General features: G+C 47.3%; 1 non-coding gene across 1 annotated transcript; it reads left to right on the plus strand.

Moving 5' to 3' along the window:
- The first annotated feature begins 8,571 nt into the window (after positions 1 to 8,571).
- On the plus strand, positions 8,572 to 8,643 carry TRNAH-GUG (transfer RNA histidin (anticodon GUG)). Its single transcript has one exon. It is a non-coding gene; the product is annotated as a tRNA-His (tRNA).
- The last annotated feature ends 623 nt before the right edge of the window (positions 8,644 to 9,266 follow it).

The following is a 9,266-nucleotide window of genomic DNA, read 5'->3' on the forward strand; positions in this document are numbered from 1 at the left end:
TGGATATGGTAGGGCTTAAGTCTGCCATTATATTTTTCCTTTTGTGTTTGTTCTCTCTGGTGTCATTTTCTGGATATGCTTTCTTTTTCTTACCTTCCTGTGGTGACTTGAACGTCTTTGAGAATGGTGTTTTGCCTTTTCCATAGTGTTTTTGAGTATATCTGTTAGCATAGCCCTCTTGGTTTTCCCAGATATTCATGTCTGTGCATCTATGTCTTACCACACAGTATACTGGTGTCATTGTTGTACCAATTTGAGTGAATGATAGATGAGCTACCTCCCTTACAGGTCTCTTCACCCTCCCAGTTTATAATTGTTTCAAATATTTTCTTTATGGAGAGTTAGAACCACATTGAATGATGCTATGATTTTTTTCTGAAGCTGTCAATCATAGTTTAGAAAACTCAAGAGAAGAAGGAAGGCCTATTTTGCTTACTTTTTTTTTTTAAATTTTCTTTCTGATATCCCAGGGTTCCTTCTGTGATCGCTTCCTTTCTGTCTAGAGAACTCCCTTTAGCCTTTCTTTTAAGGTAGAACTGCTGGTCAGAGATTCCCTTAGCTCTTGTTAATCTGAAACTGTTTTGATCTTCCCCTTAATCCCTGAAAGATGTTTCTGCTGGAGAGAGGAGTCTGGGCTGACAATTGTTTTCTTTCATGGCTTGAAAAGCACTGCACAACTTCTTTCTGCCTCCATGGTTTCTTATGAGAAATCCATCATCACCAGAATTGTTTTTCCTTTCTAGGTAAGGTGTCACCTTTCTCTGCTGCTTTCAAGATATTTTCTTTGTCTTTCATTTCCTACATTTTATTTTTTCATGTATCTTGCCATAGACCTCTTTGGGTTTTATCCTATTTGGGGTCCTCACAGCTTCTTGAACCTGTAGGTTTCTGTCTCTTGCCAACTCTGGCAAGCTTTTAGCCATTTACTTCTTTATGTTTTTAGCCTTGTCCTCTTCCTCTTCCCCTTCCAGACATAGATAACAACATGAAAGTGAGACCTTGTGAGGCAGTTTCACAAGTCCCTTAGGTTCTCTTCACTTTCTCACCCAGTCTATATTTTCCTTGTTAAGACTGTGTAATTTCTATTTTTTCATCTGCAGTGGATGGATTTCTTTGCTCTGCACCATCCATTCTGCTGTTGAGCCTATGTGCCGGACTTTTTATTTTGGTTGTTGTATTTTCCACTTCTAATACTTCCATTTGTTTCTCCTTTAAGTCTTGTATTTATTTGCTAAGGCTTTCTATTTGTCCATTTGTTTCGAATGTGCTCATAATTACTAAATCATTTTCATCAGGCTTGCTTGCTTTAAAATCTTTGTCAGACAATGCCGACACCTCTCTCATCTTATTGCCAGTGTGTATTTGCTGTCTATTTTCATTCCGAATAAGATTTTCTGGTTCTTGGTGTAATGAATGATTTTCAATTGAAACTTGGACTTTTGGGTATTATGTTATCAGACTCTCGATTTTATTGAAACCTTCTATTTTAATTACCTTTTTTCTGAGTCTGCTTCTGCAGGGGAAGGGGAGTGGCGGCATTTCCTTGTAGCCAGGTGTGTGTAGAAATCCAGGTTTCTCACCTGACCTACCTCTGTTGACACCCTGAGTGGAGAGCCCAAAGCGAGGAAAGAGCGCAGGGATGAAGCCCCTTCACTTGAGTGAAGGGAGGGCAGGGAGGGTCCTGCAGCTCCGGGAAGGACCACCAAAGTCCGTACCCTGTCAAAGCCAAGAGCCCTGAAGGCCAGGCGCCAGGGATAAGGCCCCGAGGCGGGGCCCACAGCCCTGGAGGGGCGGGGTCCACACTACAGCGCGCCCGGGACTCCGACGCTCAAAACCCGCCGGCTGCAGCAGCTTCTGGAAGCATGGGAGGAGTTCCATTACTACCTGAAACCCTTCGCTGAGCACTAGGAACAGGCCTGGTTTGCCCGCCGTGAATTGGATCGGCAGACGAGGGCGCTGGGTGAGGTGGACTTCATGTTAGCTTTAGATCCAGAAATTTCCAGTCTTCTCATCTATCGCCGAAATCTTCTTTCTGAAGATTTCAAGCTGACAGCTACAATGTCTCTGAAACCAGGAGGTCTTTCCTGTGAAGCCCACTTGGCTTCCTCGCGACCCGAGCTCAGTTGCGGAACCGGTCGAATTGTGTGGCGGAACAAAAGAAAATGAACCTAAATCTGCACCTGGAGCTCGAGCCAAAGACCCATCCATTTAGAGTCATGCTCTACTAATTGAGCTAGTTGGGGGCGAAAGGGGACCCCTACACATGTCTTTATCGGTAGAGCCCCTTGAGCCAGTTCAGAGATCAGGAACCAGAAGGACTCGGCTCATCACCATCTGAGAGCCACGTCCGCACTTTGGTGGCAAGGAAACTGAGGCTCGGAAAGAGAGCAAGTGCCTGGCTCTGCCTCACACCATGCTACAGCTAGGCTAGAATGGAACACCGCTCAGTTTTCTTGTGGCCTGTCCTCAATACAGCCCAAAGCAGCGGCCAGGCTGGCAGAGGTGAGAGGTGTTGAGCAGCTGGGCAGTGACTGCTTTGGAGCCCTGCAGTCCTGCAGCCTGCTTGGGTCACAGAGAGCCACATTCAGTGGGGCTCTCCTCCTCTTAGAAAGTTAATCTTTACCTTCTCTTTTTTCCTCTGACAAGGAGATTGCTGCTTCTGTCGGCTTCCCTGATGGTCTAGTGGCTAGGATTCGGTGCTTTCACTGCCACAGCCCGGGTTCAACTCCCCCTCAGGGAACGGCTTTTTGCAACATCCCCAAATTGTGTGAGAAGATTTGATAGAGAAACACACAGGTGATGATTAAAATACAGAAATATGTTCCCAGCAGCAATATTTGTAATAAGAAATGTTCATCAGTTAGGATTTGTTATATGTTGCAATCCCTCCATACCCTAAAAGGATATGCAATTATTTGAAAGATGGATGTAGATAATGATAATAGCCGCGATGAGGCCACCGATGATAATGATAGTAATAATGGCTACTGCTCTTGGAGCGTTTACTATGCATCAGGGCATGGGTTCAATGTTTTACTGTTGTGTCTTATTTAAACTTGGAACAACCCATTCAGAAACACATTCCTATTGGGCCCATTTTACAATGTAGAAATGGAGGCACAGAAAACCTGAGTGACTTCAGAGTCACACCACCATGGAATGAGGCTATCTGCTCACGCCTATGGCTTCATGGACGGAAGTGTCCAAGGTTCTCTTGTTCTTCTGCTAGGGATTGTCATCTTCTCAGAGATGTGCAGCCTGAAGAATCAGTGAAGGCAGGTGCAATGAGCAGGGAGGGAGAGAAAGGAGGTGTGTATTGGGCTTGGGATAGGTAGGTTCTGGAGCTCCAGAACTGAGCTTTTGCCTAAAATGCACCCTTTCTGAACAGCATTTATTTTTCTAACAAACCCTTAAGCCTTCAGGCAGGATTTTCATCATCTAACTTGAAGCAGATGGGCAACAAAGACCCCCATATATCTGGACGTGGAAGAACAAAGGTCAGAAAAGAATAGTTACAAAGTTAACTATGCCTCTGCATGGAACAGGATGAGTAGTTTCAGTTTTTTGCCGATGATTGCCCTGATTGCTCCACAAAGAGGCATGTGGTGCCTGGAAATCTGAGGACATCTGCCTCAGACACCTGTCTATTATTAAATGCCCCCATCCCCAGGCTGCACATCCTCACTTCTTTGTGCTATTGCACAGGTTCTAGATGCCTGAGGGCGTGGTGACATGGAGGCCAGAAGTTGTGTGGTTGGGCATATTTCCGAGTTGACACCAGACCGTGTAAGTGAGGGCAAGATGCAGGAATGCCAGATCCATGACATTCTCCCTGGCCCACACCGCCCCCTGTGCTTCCCCTGTCGGAAGCGGCCCCATTGCACATGACCACCATAGCCTCCTGGTCTGAAGTCACCCACTTCCCCAGCCTTCGCTATGCTTTATCTGTCATGCTCACCACTTGTGTTCCCTGTGCCCGAATGGCGAAACGCTTGTGGAGAGGACACAAGCTGGTTGTGTTCCCACTGCCTGGTCTCTTTTGATGCCTCCAGATGTGGGCTCAGTGGGGCAGGACTTGCTCACCATGCAGCTACTCACCTAGAGCAAGGCTTCACACCTCGTGAGCATCCAATATATGCTCGGCGAATGAAGGCATTCCAATGCAGGTTTCTGAGAGACATCAAGAATTCTACTGGACTCCCCACTTTTAGTCCTTTGAATAATTCAGGTAATGGGAAGATAGAAAAAGCTTTTCAAACCTGGGTGTTCTTTGTAAGGTTTATTCCAAGTCTAGAGGGCACCTTCTGGAATAAGCTCCCCTCTCTGTAAGGGAACACACCCTCAGCCTGTGGGACTCTGTAGGCAGAGAGGAAGGTGAACCCTGAACATTGAAGAGGAGGACAAGAAAGTGGGTAATACTGGGGGCAGCCTGGGGTATGAGAGACAGACAGACAGACACACGCACACAGATACAGATGGAGAGGTTGGAAAGGCAGGGCTGGGTCAAGGAGGAGTCAGAAAGCAAAAGGACCTATAAGTCCAAGAGCCAGATTTAGGGTGTAAAAGTCGGAGTTCAGTTTTGCTGAAGAGAGTCAACAAAAGAACGAAGGCAAAGGGAGCCAATAACTCCAAGGATCCAGGTCTGCATAAGAAGCATGGTCAGGTGCAGGATCCAGAGATTTGTCTCCAGTGAGATGAGTTTTACAGAAAAACAAAACAAAACAAACACCATCAAGGAAGGAATAACACAGAGGTAGTTATTAGCATGCCAATTCACCGTTGTCTAGGAGGGAGGACAGTCCGTAGATCATTTGCATTCAACAAAAGCAGAATGCAATTCATAAAGTAAAGAGAAGAGGAACAAATTTCCAGAAGGAGCCATTCTTTCCCCTCCTATTTGATAAGCCTCTTGACAGGAAGCAGTTCAGGGTCCCTCCAGCCAGTTTTCTCTGGACTTAGTTAGGTAGATCACCAGAGAAAACAATTACAATTATTGGAAGACTTTCTAAACATCTTGGAGGTTTAGCTGTGGAACACGTGCCAGAGAGTATCTCTGGGAAGTGTCCACCATGTCTTTTTGCTGCACCTCCTGCTTAGGTAAGTCAGGCAGGGCACCACCCCGTCACTGGTACATCAGACTGATATTTGGAAACTGCTGTGCTGGCAAGAGCACGAAGGAAAAGGCTCTCTCATTGAGTTGGAAAAATATATTGGAAGATAAATTGGCACAGTTCCTGTTGAAGTCAAACTAAGAACATGTAAAGAGATGCCTTAGGCTCCTGGCAAAGTTCGAGTAACGGATGCCCGATTTACTCTCCTGCCTGAAATCTGCTCACTGCTCCTCTCTGCAAACAAACAGGCACCTGTAATCCCAGCAGTCTGGGAGGCCAAGGTGGGCTGATCCCTTGAGCTCAAGAGTTTCAGACCAGACTGGGCAACATAAGGAAACCTCATCTCTACCAAAAAATTCAAATAATTAGCCAGGCATGGTGGTGTGTGCCCGTAGTCCCGGCTACTCAGGAGGTTGCAGTGGGAGGATTGTTTGAGCCTGGGAGGCAGAGGTTGCAGTGAGCCAAGATTACACCACTGAAGTCCAGCTTGGGCTACAGGGTGAGACCCTGTCTCAAGGAAGGAAGGAAGGAAGGAGGGAAGGAAGGAAGGAAGGAAGGAAGGAAGGAAGGAAGGGTGGGGGCCGGGTGCAGTGGCTTACGACTGTAATCCCAGCACTTTGGGAGTCTGAGTCGGGTGGATCACAAAGTCAGGAGATGAAGATGATCCTGGCTAACATGGTGAAACCTCCATCTCTACTCAAAATACAAAAAGTTAGCCTGGTATCGTGGTACATGCCTGTAGTCCCAGCTACTTGGGAGGCTGAAGCGGGAGGATCACTTGAACCTGGGAGGCGGAGGTTGCAGTGAGCTGATATCATGCCAAAACCACAATATCAGAGATGATAAATTCACTGGATGGGATCAACAGCAGATTAGACGTTGCAGAAGAAATGATCAGGGAACATGGAATCATGAATAATTGAAAATATGCAAAATGAAACTCAGAGACAAAAGAGATTTTTTTAAAATGAAAAGATTATCAGTGAACTGTAGGGCAGACTTAAGAGGTCTAAATTATGAGTAATGGAAGTCCCTGAGAAGGAGCAGGGAGGAAAGGAAACATTTATTTCTTTCTTTGTTATTTTTATTAGGAATGGGGTCTCAGTACATTGCCCAGGCTGGTCTTGAATTTCAGGCCTCACTCAACACCTCCCGACTTGGCCTCCCGACGGTGTGAGCCACTGTGCCCGGCCAATTTTTGAAGAAACAATAGCTGAAAAGTCCCCAATCGTAACAAAAATTATAAATCCAGTGACCCAAGGAGCTGAGGAAACCAAAGCACAAGAAACATGAAGAAAACCACTCCTAGATACCTCATAATAACATTGCTCAAATCCGGCCAGAAGAAAAAGACATTGTACATACACAGGAACAAAGATGAGGATTGCATCAGCTTCCTTTCTGCTCTTGCCGGCCTCTACCAGGAGCAGCAATGCATATGAGCAGACATAGAAGCAACATCTTTAAGGTACTGAGGGCAGGGGAAATTAGCCTAGAATACTATGCCAGAAAAAATAAATTCTCAAAACTGGAAGTAAAATAAGGACATTTAGAGATGTACAAAAGCTGAATGAATTCACTACCAGCCGACCCACACTACAAGAAATGTCAAAGGAGTCCTCCAGGCAGAGAGAATCCAATACCAGAGGAAAATCCAGATCTACACGAGGAAATGAAGAACACCAGAAATGGGTAACTATACTAGGTTTTCTTTTATTCTGTAAATTTCTTTTGTAAAAATTTGACCATTTAAACAAAAGCAATAACAATGGGTTGTGGGGTTTATAACATGCATAAAAGCAAAGTGCATGTCAGCTACAGCATCAAGGCCAGAAGGCGAGGTATAATATCACTTGAAGGTTGACTGTGATAAGTTAAAATGGTTTGCTATAAGCCTTAAGGCAATTACTAAAATAACAAAAGAAAGAGTTATATCTAATAAGCAAACAGAGGAGAGAGAATGGAATGATATAAAAACCGTGTGAACACTATGATAGAGTAATTGCTTTTCACATAGTAATTGCACCTCTACCCTATAGAAATACTTACCAGTGGCTGAAAATGCCCATACAAGAATGACTAGAGCGTTATATGTAATAGTAAAATCAGAGAACCAATTTAACCTCAAAAGCGTATGGAAAGGGCTAAATGAATGACATTTAAAAAGAGAGAGAGAACGTCAGGCCCGGTGGTTCACGCCTGTAATCCCAGCGCTTTGGGAGGCTGAGCGGGCGGATCACGAGGTCAGGAGATCCAGACCACCCTGGCCAACATGGTGAAACCCCGTCTCTACTAAAAAAATACAAAAATTAGCTGGGCGTGGTGGCTCGTGCCTATAAGCCCAGCTACTCCGGAGGCTGAGGCAGGAGAATTGCTTGAACCAGAGAGTCGGAGGTTGCAGTGAGCCGAGATCACGCCACTGCACTCAAGCCTGGCAACAGAGCAAGACTCCATCTGAGGGGGGGGTGGGGGGGGGAGAGAGAGAGAGAGAGAGAGAGAGAGAGAGAGAGAGATCCCAGAATCCTAGCGAACCTTGATTTACGTCCTCATGTCGTACGCGAGAGGCTGAGGAGAGGAGGGTAAAGTTGGTCTCACTCTGCCTTTCCATGAGTGCGTGTGCTGGATAGAAGAAAGTTGCCAGCGGTTTAAGCATTTTTAAAATGCAAGAAACGTTCCATAGAACGGGCTCGAACCACCCGCCTCCAGACTTGGAAGCAAGCACACCACCCGACTAGACACAGGAACAGTCGACTCTGGCTCTCGTATCACCACGCAGAGCAAGCATCCATCCAACGTTAGGCGGAGCCACCGCCTTTTGTAGAACAATTGTGCAGGCTCCAAAGCCTCGGAAAACCGGAGAGACGCATCTTGCCGGCTACGGTTGAAACCCGTGCATTGGGTGATTCTGAAGCTGGAAGGGTAGCGGAATGGCCTTCGCCCCGTCCTGCCCCTCGCACGCATCAGACCCAGCATCCCAGGAAACGCCCGGGTCCGTGACTCCCTGGGCCTGAGCCGCGTGGGTCCCAAGGGAAGCAAGCAGAACGCCCCGTGGGCTCTAGTGATGGCTCTTCTCGTTCTTGGCTCCGCCTTCACCTGACTCGCTACGCTGCTTGCGGTCCCCTCGCTCACCTCTGCTTCCGTAGGTCCGGCGGGAGAGAGGAAGGGTGAAAAGCAGAAATACGGAGAGGCGGGAGCGAAGTAAAGGAGGTGCGGACGAGGACAGAGAGACCTCCCGAGAGAGGCTGGTGCAGAGAGGCCCAGGGTGAAGTGGAGGAGATGAGAATTGTTCTCATCACGTATGAGGATTGGGAGGAAGGGAGGGAAAAGCAGAGCAGGCACGAAAGAAAGAAAAGCGCGATCCCCCTGTGGCTGTCTGGGAATAAAGCCGCCTAATAATCGAAATCTGTTGATGTCAAAATTACTAGAGCAACCTCAAACATCGTCACTTGGCCTGTGGCTCGCCATGATCGTATAGTGGTTAGTACTCTGCGTTGTGGCCGCAGCAACCTCGGTTCGAATCCGAGTCATGGCAATGTCGTTCGTCCAGGTCGTCAGCTACTCACTTTTGCTCCTCAGGGAAAAGAAAAGAGACCTCACAGCCCAGTAACCTGGCGAGGAATCCAGGGGAAGCCCTGGACGTGCTCCTTCCGTTTCCGAGCCTCACGCAGCAAGTAACCCAGTCAGCCCTGTTGGTGGCTTACACGAAGGGAATGGTGTGCTCAGAACCTGTTTTCCAGTCACTGGGGCTGTTACACACGAAACGACAACAAGCTTTTAATGACTTTAAACTCCAAACTCTTTGTTGTGGCCTGCAATGGCTTGTCTCCCAGCCCGTCGCCAAGTTGGTATGCCAACAGGAAAGTTTGGGGAAAGGTAATCTCGTGCCAGGGGTCTTTCCACCCCCACTCTGCCGGGTAGGAATGGGTCTTGGGCCTGGAGCACTTCCTTCCCAAGAGATAAGGAGTCCTCACAGCCTGTGCTGGACTCACCTCCTTGTGTGGGAGTATCTTTCCCCGGATCAGACTGTGTACCCCTTTGTTCCACTTAAACATGTGCATCAACTGGCACCTGGCAAGCTGCTGTATCTGCTCCCCGCTGAGGGGAGGGGGCGGGGCCCTTTCTTCTGCTTCTCCAGAGGCTGTGTGTGCAGGCCAA

This window comes from Pongo abelii, chromosome 1 (assembly GCF_028885655.2).
Source record: "Pongo abelii isolate AG06213 chromosome 1, NHGRI_mPonAbe1-v2.0_pri, whole genome shotgun sequence".
Taxonomy (NCBI): Eukaryota; Metazoa; Chordata; class Mammalia; order Primates; family Hominidae; genus Pongo; species Pongo abelii.